General features: G+C 52.5%; 1 non-coding gene across 1 annotated transcript; it reads right to left on the reverse strand.

The window, feature by feature from the left end:
- Positions 1–7393: 7393 nt before the first annotated feature.
- Positions 7394–7475, reverse strand: TRNAS-GCU (transfer RNA serine (anticodon GCU)). The gene has a single exon. It is a non-coding gene; the product is annotated as a tRNA-Ser (tRNA).
- Positions 7476–12405: the final 4930 nt, after the last annotated feature.

Here is a 12405-nt window from a genome sequence, read left to right on the forward strand (position 1 = left end):
TAGCAAGCCATGGTAGGGGACGTGGTACACTTACACGGTGTCCATGTCAACCTATGTCGACATTGACACACAAAAAAACCAGAAAAACTCATGTCGGTATTTTGAAATGTAGGTATTCTGACTGTCGGCATTTTGAACATGTCGGTATTTTGACCGTGTCGGTATTTTGACTGTCGGCCAATAGCTGTTGGGATTATGACAATTGGTATTGTGTCCGTCGGTAAGTCATACTGAACCCGCCCCTCCCGTAGGGGGCAGCCAGTGAGTCGGTGAGGATGTGCTGTGCGTGTAATTAGAGGGAATATGATCACTACTAACAGACAATCAACAAACATCAATAACCAGAAAACAAATTGTATTATACTATGGCATGTGTTGATATTTGACTAAACCACACCAATGACATAATCCAAATAATGCTATATAATAACATTATACAGGACATATAAAACAAAATTAAACCAATAACATTAAAATTATGTTATCACACAGTAGCGGATCTTGCCACGGGCAAGCAGGACTTTTGCCCGGGGCGCCGCCTTCCGGAGGGCGCTGGCGCCATCCGGAGGGCGCCGCACCGTGGCAAGATCCGCCACTGCTGCCCGCTGTGTCCCCCATCCGCCTCCGCTGCCCGCTGTGTCCCCGCCTCCTGTGAAGGGAACTAGACGCGTAGCGTCTAGTTTCCCTTCGTGGAGTGTACCTTTGCTGAGCGGTGCGCGATGACGTCATCGCGCACCGCACAGCAAAAGGTCTAGTTTCGCGTCTAGTACGCGTCTAGTTTCCCTTCATGGAGAGGACCTTTTGCTGTGCGGTGCGCAATGACGTCATCGCGCACCGCTCAGCAGTCAAGCGGCGCTAGTAATGTACAGGGGGCGTAACTGACCACGCCCCCTGTATTAGGCCACGCCCCGTTTCCTGCCCGGGGCGCCGAGCAGGCTTGAACCGGCCCTGTTATCACAATATACCTTTTACTTGATATATACGGTACTCCTTACTGCAAAGGCTAAAGTGCGCTTACACAAAACAGCACAAGCTATTAAAATTGCTTTAACCACTTGCCTGGCATGGTCCTGCGAAGAAGCGCCCACTGCAAGACACAGCAAGACACAGATATGGGCAGGCTTGGACTGGCCCACAGGGGTACAGGGGAAATCACCGGTGGGCCCCACTGCCTGGGGGCCCACCTCCTGCTCTAAGGATCAGGTTCCAGACTGTGCACTTGAATTATACATTATACATATGTTACATTATACTGGACTATGGTGTGTATTTTCTACAGTGCATTGCTGTTATTAATCTGGTACATTATCATGTATGCAGCAGCTGAATTTACTGTATATATTTATGAAGGGGCCCAGACGTTGCACTCTAATAGTTAGTCAAACCAATGAGGTGGCAGACCACACCCCCTCTGCAGACTGACCACACCCCTAAACATGAGTCCCTACCGCTGCATTCCCCCGGTGGGCCCTACACGCCCCAGTCCGACACTGGATATGGGGCCCCCTTCCTCAAACAATCCATACTACATACCTCCCAACAGTCCCTATTTTCGTGGGACAGTCCCATTTTTTGGGGACTGTCCCGCTGTTCCACCCGCGGGCCACAGTGTCCAGCTGTGGGAAGGGGGAAGTTGGGAGGCTCCTGCACTCGCTGCTCTGCTGAGCAGAGCAGCAGTGAATACTAGACGCTGTGCGCGCACACACAGCGTCTATTCAGTGCAGACAGGAGGAGAGGGGGCATGCCAGCGGCTCACAGAGCGCTGGGCACGCCCCCTCAGTGACAAAAAAGGCGGCGTGGCTAGCAAGCGTGGACCCTACCGCGAAGCCATGCCCCTTTTCCATAAGCCACGCCCCAATACCACGCCCCATACCTGCTGCGATCCCTCCATTCCCGCCGGCGGCTGCTTCTCTCATAGGTTTCTACGGGGAATGCGATGCTGTGATTTTACCAATTTCCAGAATGCAAAGCATTCCCGATACTGGCTCCCGCAGCTACCGCATCTGAAGATTGCATCAGCCCACTGTAGCCTATGGGCTATACATTGAAGATTCAGCCAGCAGAGGGTTACCCAGGAAATGACCCCTGTGAATGTGTGATCTGCAGGACCGAACATGCACAGACGTCCTTGGAGCACATCGCAGGGACGGGCTTCTTTCGGGAGCCCTTGTCCCTTTGGGTGCTCTATAATATAACCCGCCGATGTAATAGCATTCTGCAATGCGATCCTGGGTGATAATACCACGCCCAGATCGCATTACAAATGTGATTATTAATAAGAATCGCGCTTGTGTTGGTCTGTGAGTGAACAAAGTCAGTTTGCTCCTATAGGGTCGCTTTAAATGATTACTACTATTTCCCAGTGCACTTAGTATGTTATCTAAGATTCCCTAACGCATACCTCCCAACTTTTGATCCTGCTGGGTCGGGACACTCACGCGGCGAGGACTCGTTTTCCGTCGTTTTGGGGGCGTGATCAGTGCCCCCTGAGCAGCTGAGAAACCCCACCCCCACCACCCTCCGCTCACTCCCTGCACTGAACAGATGAAAATGTGACCAGGAGGATACATGCAGGCGCCGAAGCCATGGAGCGGGTAATAACTGCTTCAGAGCAGAGGTGCTAAGCGACAACAAGGTACCTCTGTCACTGGTAGTCACATGACCCTTGCTTTAAAATGTTTATCTGCCTTCTAAAACTGGCAGCTTTTTCAGCAAGAGGGGTGGCTGGCTGGAGCTCTAGTTGTCCGGCAGTGCCAGTTCCAGGGGCCCCAACTCAGGTACCTGCTCCTGCTCCGGCCTTCATGTCATCGTTGTACTGTTGAGTGGGGCGAGGGTCCTTCTGTTTGTTTCTCCCGCAGCATGCAAAACAGGGGAGTAGGAGGCCGGGTGGGAGAGACAGTGAGGGCAGAGAGTGCAGGGGAATCCCGGCCGCATCAAAGCCTGAAGATGAGCGGGTCTGATGTTTACTTTCAGCCAGCGGCTCGGGTGCACAGTCCGGGTCCAGGCTGACAATCATCCAATGATGGCGGCACTGCCTATCGCCGGGCCCCCTGAGAGCCGCGGGGCCCTAAGCGGCTGCCTATGTTGCCTAGCGGTAGATCTGTTACTGGAAAAGAGCTTCTATAATGGATACTTCCATAGAAGCAGCAGCGATAGCGCTAATATGGTAATGCAGCAGGGGGCGCCACATCTCCTGCTACTATACTGACAAGAGCAGTGTCCTAGGATGCAACACTGCATCACCTGTGACACCAGCGGCTGGTTGCATGACCATTAGGGTCGCACAAGTTGGCCGCCGCAACTCCTACCTAGAGGCCAGGAAATCTCCGTCCTCTGACAGAGATCCTGACCTCTTCCCTCCCCTGTAATGGCAGCGACACACCTCCATATTGAGAAACAGAGGCTATCACTGCCCCTTTCCTGCCCCCAAATGACATCAGACTGTCAATCACTGTAAATCATGTACCCCTCTCTGCTACTTGCATTGGGCATGGTGTACCTCCCTCTGCTGCTGGCATTGGGCATGGTATATTCCCCTCTGCTGCTGGCACTGAGCATTGTGTAACTGGCACTACTGGGGGCATTGTGTAACTGGCACTACTGGGGGTATTCTGTGTAAATAGCACAACTGGGGGCATTATGTGTGACTGGCACTATTGGGGGCATTATGTGTATATATGGCACTACTGGGGGCATTATATGTATATATGGCACAACTGAGGGCAACATCATACTTGCCTACTCTCCCAGAATGGCCAGGAGGCTCCTGAAAATCGAGTGGCACTCCCGGCCTCCTGGAAGAGTGGTCAAGTCTCCCGGTCGGGTGCTGTAAGCTCGCACCTCCCTGCATTGCCCATAAACCCCCCCCATGCTGCTGTCCGAAGTGGGCGGTCCAGGGTTGTCAGATGATGCGATTTGCGCGGAATCACATCATCGTGGTCCTGCCTCCTGCCTCTCAATGCTGGTAATCTCGGCATTGAGTTGCAGGGGGTGGGGCCATGATGACGAAATCACATGGCCATGCCCCAAATCCACCCCTATATCACATCATTGACCCCCGCCACACCCCACAGATGCCACATCCCTTCCTGTGTAGACCTGGCTGCCCCCTGCCGCATGGGGCAGCCAGAATATCAGCAAGCATGGGCACTGGGCAGTATGTGTATATATGGCACTACTGGGGGCATTATGTGTTTTTTTGAAAAGGTTTATGTACCAATTGATGCCCCGACCCTTTGGTAGCTCCACCCACATCACCACCTCTGTCCCACCCACAGTTCCTGAACCTATTTTCCTACAAAAATAGCACTGTCTATACCCAAAACTATGTTTATCACCTGACCCTGCACACACCACTGTACCCCCCTTAACCCTGCACACACTACTGTACCCTTACCCCCTAACCCTGCACACACCACTGTACCCTTACCCCCTAACCCAGCATGCACTACTGTACCCGTACCCCCTAACCCAGCACACACTACTGTACCCTTACCCCCTAACCCAGCACGCACTACTGTACCCTTACCCCCTAACCCAGCACACACTACTGTACCCTTACTCCCTAACCCAGCACACACTACTGTACCCGTACCCCCTAACCCAGCACACACTACTGAACCCTTACCCCCTAACCCAGCACACACTACTGTACCCGTACCCCCTAACCCAGCACACACTACTGTACCCGTACCCCCTAACCCAGCACACACTACTGTACTCTTACTCCCTAACCCAGCACACACTACTGTACCCATACCCCCTAACCCAGCACACACTACTGTACCCTTACCCCCTAACCCAGCACGCACTACTGTACCCTTACCCCCTAACCCAGCACACACTACTGTACCCGTACCCCCTAACCCAGCACACACTACTGTACCCTTACTTCCTAACCCAGCACACACTACTGTAACCATACCCCCTAACCCAGCACACACTACTGTACCCTCACTCCCTAACCCAGCACACACTACTGTACCCATACCCCCTAACCCAGCACACACTACTGTACCCGTACCCCCTAACCCAGCACACACTACTGTACCCTCACTCCCTAACCCAGCACACACTACTGTACCCATACCCCCTAACCCAGCACGCACTACTGTACCCATACCCCCTAACCCAGCACACACTACTGTACCCTTACCCCCTAACCCAGCACGCAGTACTGTACCCTTACTCCCTAACCCAGCACACACTACTGTACCCTCACTCCCTAACCCAGCACGCACTACTGTACCCGTACCCCCTAACCCAGCACGCACTATTGTACCCATACCCCCTAACCCAGCACACACCACTGTACCCTTACCCCCTAACCCAGCACACACTACTGTACCCTTACCCCCTAACCCAGCACACACTACTGTACCCGTACCCCCTAACCCAGCACACACTACTGTACCCTTACCCCCTAACCCAGCACGCACTACTGTACCCATACCCCCTAACCCAGCACACACTACTGTACCCTTACCCCCTAACCCAGCACACACTACTGTACCCTTACTCCCTAACCCAGCACACACTACTGTACCCTTACCCCCTAACCCAGCACGCACTACTGTACCCATACCCCCTAACCCAGCACGCACTACTGTACCCTTACCCCCTAACCCAGCACGCACTACTGTAATCATTATTTATTTTACAACATATTGAACGTTACATTTTAAAATATGAAAACCTACGATCCATTTACTGGGCATGCGGGGGGACGCCCAGCACAGGGCAAGTTCCCCCCGCATGCCGGATCAAGCCCCCCCATCACAAACATGCAAAAGCATTGCACGGTGGCAATGGTTTCGCATGTTTAGGGTAGCCCTGTGCCTACGCAGCCTAGCTGTCAATCAGGCTTTCGCATCTCACAGTGTGCACACGCGCAGTGCGACTGTTGCACGTGTGCACACTTCACAGGGCTTCAACGTGTGAACGCTGCCGCAGCTGAATTAGGCCCCGTATGCAGTGCACACAGACCCCTTGTTCTAGGGGGGGCCACATCGCACACACTGCACCCATGTTGTTTTATACTTACCTTTCCGGAGTCCCGCGATGGGCACTGCAGACGAAATCTCTGGGAAAATGGTGTCAGCACCATTTCTCCAGAGATATGCGCACACATGCAATAGAGAAATCACCAGGAAAATGCCGCTGACGCTCTTCTCCTGGAGACTTGCGCAGTATTCTCTGGCGTAGTGCCAGAGTCTGAACTGCAGATGCGCCCGGCACGCATTTGGAGGGTCCAGTTGGAGGCTACACATGGGTCCACTCCTCCTATCAAATGCCTCTGCAGGGTGGATGTACAGACGGACATTTCATTCTATACACGGGAGTTGACATGATGAGCATCAACTTATGTGTACAAACATTGTTCCAAAAGCTCAATAATGACAATGGGGGTCATTCCAACCTGATCGCACGCTAGGTTTTTTCACTGCGGTGCGATCAGGTCAAAACTGCGCATGCATACGCACCACAATGCGCAGGCACGTCGTACGGATACAAAGCGGATCGTTGCAGAGCGATGGATTTAACGAAGAATCCATTCGCACAGCCGATCGCAAGGAGATTGACAGGAAGATGGCGTTTGTGGGTGGTAACTGACCGTTTTCTGGGAGTGGTTGGAAAAACGCAGGCGTGTCCAAGCGTTTGCAGGGCGGGTGTCTGATGCCAATTCCGGTCACGAACAGGCTGAAGTGATCGCAGCGGCTGAGTAAGTTCTGGGCTACTCAGAAACTGCACAAAACTTTTTTGTACCGCTAGGCTGCACATGCGCTCGCACACTTGCAAAGTGAAAATATACTGCCCTATAGGCGCCGACTATCTGATGCCAGCAATGCAAAAAATAGCTAGCGAGCGTTCAACTCGGAATGACCCCCATTATATAGGTCCAGGCTGTGAGGGAACTATGGGGGAAGATAGTCGCTACACTGCTGGGATCCTGGCGTCGGTATGCTGACCGTCGGTCAGCCATACCACACCCCATCAGATATCTCCATGAGTTAATAAAGATCTCTGGGGAAATGTTGTCCCCAACTAGCGTAACCATGAGATTTCTGCGCATGATATCTCAATAGTTTCCAGAGAGCTCTTCCCTACCAGAGTTCAGTATCCGAAGCCTAAATATCAAATACCGTTTGATGGCAAAACTGTTGAACTTCTGCAGAAGTTCAAATATGAACTCTGGACTGTTTATCACGGAGGATCATGGGAATGGTGACCCTGATGAGTTCTCCCAGAGCATGTGGCACTTGTGCATCACCACTGTTGTGGAAGGAAAGTATTTTAATAATTCAAGCAGATAGATATAATAAGTATTATATTGCAGGTGATAAGTGGAATTGTGAGATGGTAAATACAATTAAAAGTTAGCAAAAACACTTATCGACGAGGATGGGATTCGAACCCACGCGTGCAGAGCACAATGGATTAGCAGTCCATCGCCTTAACCACTCGGCCACCTCGTCCTAGTACTTGCTTGTTTCAGCAAACCACAACTTTGTGTAATCATACAATTTTCTTGTGGGACTATGTTCTTTTCTGACATCATCCTAAAACATGGAGGGCGGGATGTATTAACATACATCGCCGCCCCTCGCCGGTTACCGCAGCGATGTTGATCGCATATGTACTAACATATGCGATCAACATCGCGATGCGGTGACGGAGGCCCCCCGCGATACCTGTTAGGTGGTCTGCGGGGAGTCTCCGTCACCTCCCCGGGGTCCCCACACTGGCTAGATGCCGGGAAGCAGCAGCAGGCTGCCCCCGGCACCTCCTCCTCCCCCCTGCAGCCGGAAGGATGTCCGGCTGCGTTGCTAGGGGGAGGAGGACACTACCTTCCGGGTCCAGGGCAGCCTGGAGGAAGGTAAGCCAGGGGGAAGGGGGGTCGGCGTCTGCGGCGGGGGTCAACGGTGTCGGCGGGTTGCGGCGGTCGGCGAAAAGAAGCCCATAGGCTTCTATAGGGTTTCGCCATCCAGAGATGGCGAAACCCTGGACGCCGAAAACGCTGCGGTAGGGTCTTAGTAAATATGAAAATGCGGTAAAACCCCCATTTTCGGGGGTTTTACCGCATTTTTGCTTTAGTACATCCCGCCCGGAGTCTTCACAGAGTGGCTACAGAAAAATGGCCGCTCTGCAATATTGACATTATGGGTGAGATTCAAATGACATATCACGCCCAATTTACTTCTAAAATGTTCTCCGTTATTGCGCATATTGCGCTCATAGTGATCAGGTTTAGCTGTGTAAAGGGTTGGGTGCCTCCATACTCCGGAGGTAGCAAGCTGAAATAATGATACCACGCCCCTGAGGGCAGAAACAGAATGGGTGTGAAAAGAGGTGAAAAGAATTGAATCTCCCCCTATGTCTGTCTCTTACAGTGTAGGAATCCATGTACTATGCTTGACAAAATGCAAACTGTACATTTGCTAAAAATGACTGAGGCAACCCCATACCATTATTCATAAGAGCCGTAGCTTACAGTATTATGAATATTAGTTCAGTGGCCCTTGACTAGAACTTACTCACCTACTCAGAAATTGTCGGCTGGACCTCCGGAAGAGTGTGTGATCCTCCCATTTTGTGTGAATGGGATGGGGTGCATAATGCCACAAATCATGTGTCTATGCATAGGCGTTTCTATAATGGGTGCAGCGTGTGTGGTGCACACGGGCCCCTAGGTCCGGGGTAGGCCCACACCACACACACTGCACCCATATAGTATACTTACCCCTCCGGAGTCTTGCGGCAGCCCTGCAGTGCAGACACAAATCACTTGGAAAATGGCTTCCGAGTGATTGGTGCGTGCACATTGGAGATGTCCCTGGGAACAAGGTACGGGCACCAGATGGGCAGTAGTCTACAAGCTGCCGGAGAGAAGGAGACCCACAATAGAGGCTGCACACGCGTCACCTCCTTTCTTAACATGCCCTTGGGTCTATGAGCTGGGGTTGGGGCCCAATATGACGTGATTCCATGATAATTGCATCACAGGCGTAATAACTTTAAACCTGCCGCATACCATGTCGGAGCCTGTGCACGCAACTTAGAGCGATTACGGGCGATTCAGAGTTGTTACGAATCTCAATCGTATTTACACGTGCAACTGGGTGGGCATATCTAGGCGGCAATGGGGGCATTTGCATATACGATAAGTTTGCCATGAGTGTACCGAGGAAATTCACTGGTGAGCACCAGCCCTGCCAGCACAAGTGTACAAGAGAGGCAGCCTGACAATGCCTCATGCGCCAATAAGATGAGGGCTGGAGAACCGGCCAATTTATCATCTGACCTTTGTGCCTCATGTCTAAGAAGCAGTGAAGAAACTAAGGGGGAGATGTACTAAGCAGTGACAGAAGTGGAGAAGTGAGCCAGTGGAGAAGTTGCCCATGGCAACCATTCAGCACTTACGTAACATTTAAAATTTGCATACTATAAAAGTATACAGAGCAGCAGATTGGTTGCCATGGGCAACTTCGCCACTGGCTCACTTCTCCCCTTTCATCACTGCTTAGTACATGTCCCCCTAAGAGACTGAAGAAAGGGACGTTCTGGCTAGCAAACAGCACTGAAATCCAATATTAAGCAGTGGTTCTCAAACTCTGTCTCCAGGACCCCACATAGGTCGCGTTTTCCAGGTCACCCGGCAGGTGCACTGTGGGTCACCAACTGCCACATTTTAAAAATCCACAGGTGACCTGGAAAACATGCGCTGTGTCGTGTCCTGTGGACCGCGTTTGAGAACCTGTGCATTAGAGCAGCGGCACTTGGCTGAAGTACACCAGCAGCCTTTGCTATATAAAGAGCTATTACAGATATAGGGGCCTATTTATCACCATCCGCATCCCGAATGCGGATGACAGGTGATAAAATCGCACAAACTCTCACTGCGATAATTGATTACATCACAGGGATGTATCAACTATCGCATGCAGGGACACAGCTTGCGGTCAAGCTCTGTCCCTGCGATGACACTCCGCAGTAAATAATACCCCGATGTCCTGCTGCGCATGCGCTGCCCCCACCAACATCACCGCTACCGCCGCCGCCCGGTCGACCCCCCTGTCACAACTATCCCCGCACACCACGGACCCCCCCAGAAGATCAATATACTCACCAGTCCAGGGAGCCGGTCCGCGCTGCTTCTGCTGGGCTGCCGGGCGCCGGATCCTGTGCGCTGATGTGACCCCCGCTGCTGTAAAGTGCGCTGCCGCTTTGCAGCCAGTGCCGGGGTAACCCGCTCAGCAAAGGAATGCAGAGCAGGTAGGCGCCAGGAGGGAGAGGCGCTCTCCCTGCTCTGCATCCCCGCTGACTGTTGTTGCCACTGGCTGTCGCTTCGTCCTCACAATCACGGCCTGAAAAGTGGACGGAGCCATGCAGTATCAGGGGCGGAGCTACACTGACTTATAGGGGCGGAGCTACACGGACCTGAGGGGGCAGAGCTGCACGGATGGGACCAGGCCAGGGCTGCATGTAACAGAATGATCGTCTGCTGTTTCCTGGACTGGAGGGAGAGTAAAGGCCCGTACACACTGGGCAATATACCGGCCGTTCTCTTGAACGGCCGATATATCGCGGGTCCGTCGGCCAGTGTGTACGGCCGATACGTATGTGAACTCCGTCGTTCACAGACGTATCGCGTCGGCCCCGCAGCACAGCTGACGGCCAATATATCTACCGATATATTGGTGCATCGCTGTGTGTGTACGGCGGTCGGCCGACCGGCCATACACATGCGGTGGCCGGCGGTGATTGACAGCTGAAATGGGTGGGCGTGTGTACACGCCCGCCCAGTTCATGACGTCAGTCCCCGACGGATCGGGCAGTGTGTATGCACAGCACACTGCCCGATCCGTCCATAGATTGATCTGCAGATATATCTATCAGTGTGTACCCACCTCAAGTCAGGGAGGGAAGGGGGGGAGAGGTGTGTGTGTGTGTGTGTGTGTGTGTGTGTGTGTGTGTGTGTGTGTGTGTGTGTGTGTGTGTGTGTGTGTGTGTGTGTGTGTAGCCTTGCACTGATGTATGCTCGTGTGTGTGTGGCACCAGTACTGTGTGCATTTTGTGTATAAGTGGCACCAGTACTGTGTGCATTTTGTGTGTAGTCGGCACTGCTGCTGTGTGCATTGTGTGTAGTCGGCACTGCTGCTGTGTGCATTGTGTATAGTCTGCAATGCTGCTGCTGTGTGCATTATGTGTGTAGGCCAGAGGCGGAACTACCGGCAGGGCAAGCAGTGCGTTGCACTGGGGCCCGCCTCTGTCCAGGGGCCCAAGCATGTAATGAGTCAAACTGACTCATTACATGCCACCCACGGAGGAGAAGAGCAGCGGCACGGACGGGGGAAGGAGGAGGACGGAGGTGAAGGAGGGAGCCGCAGCAGCGCTTTGTTACTGGTGTAGGCGCTGCTGCTGCTGCCCCTCTGCTTCACTATAGGCTGTCTTCCGAGAACAGCCTATAGTGAAGCAGGGGGGCAGCAGCAGCGCCTCCACCAATAACACAGCGCTGCTGCGGCTCCCTCCTCCACCTCGTCTACTGCCCGGGAATCGTCAAGCTGCACGAGGAGCCAGAGCCAGCGGAGAGGGTAAGTATGATTCTACTTTCTTTCTTTCTCTTTCTTTCTTTCTTTCTTTCTTTCTTTCTTTCTTTCTTTCTCTTTCTTTCTTTCTTTCTTTCTTTCTGTCTCTTTCTTTCTTTATTTGTTGGGACTGCCTGCCGCTATGTGTAAAAATGGGGGACTGCCTACCGCAATGTGTAAAAAGGGTGGACTGCCTGCCGCTATGTGTAAAAATGGGGGACTGCCTGCCGCAATGTGTAAAAAGGGGGGACTGCCTGCAGCAATGTGTAAAAAGGGGGGACTGCCTGCCGCAATGTGTAAAAAGGGGGGACTGCTTGCCGCTATGTGTAAAAATGGGGAATCTGCCTGCCGCAATGTGTAAAAATAGGGAGAATCTGCCTGCCGCTATGTGTAAAAATAGGGAGAATCTGCCTGCCGCTATGTGTAAAAAGGGAGAATCTGCCTGCCGTAATGTGTAAAAATGGGGAATCTGCCTGCCGCAATGTGTAAAAATAGGGAGAATCTGCCTGCCGCTATGTGTAAAAAGGGAGAATCTGCCTGCCGTAATGTGTAAAAATGGGGAATCTGCCTGCCGCAATGTGTAAAAACGGGGGACTGCCTGCCGCAACGTGTAGAAAGGGCACGCTGTCTGCCGTAATGTGTAACAAGGGCACGCTGTCTGCCGTAATGTGTAACAAGGGCACGCTGTCTGCCGTAATGTGTAACAAGGGCACACTGTCTGCCGTAATGTGTAACAAGGGCACGCTGTCTGCCGTAATGTGTAACAAGGGCACGCTGTCTGCCGCTATGTGTAAAAAGTGTACGTTGTCTGCCGTTATGT

The sequence above is a fragment of the Pseudophryne corroboree genome, chromosome 6 (genome assembly GCF_028390025.1).
Source record: "Pseudophryne corroboree isolate aPseCor3 chromosome 6, aPseCor3.hap2, whole genome shotgun sequence".
Taxonomy (NCBI): domain Eukaryota; kingdom Metazoa; phylum Chordata; class Amphibia; order Anura; family Myobatrachidae; genus Pseudophryne; species Pseudophryne corroboree.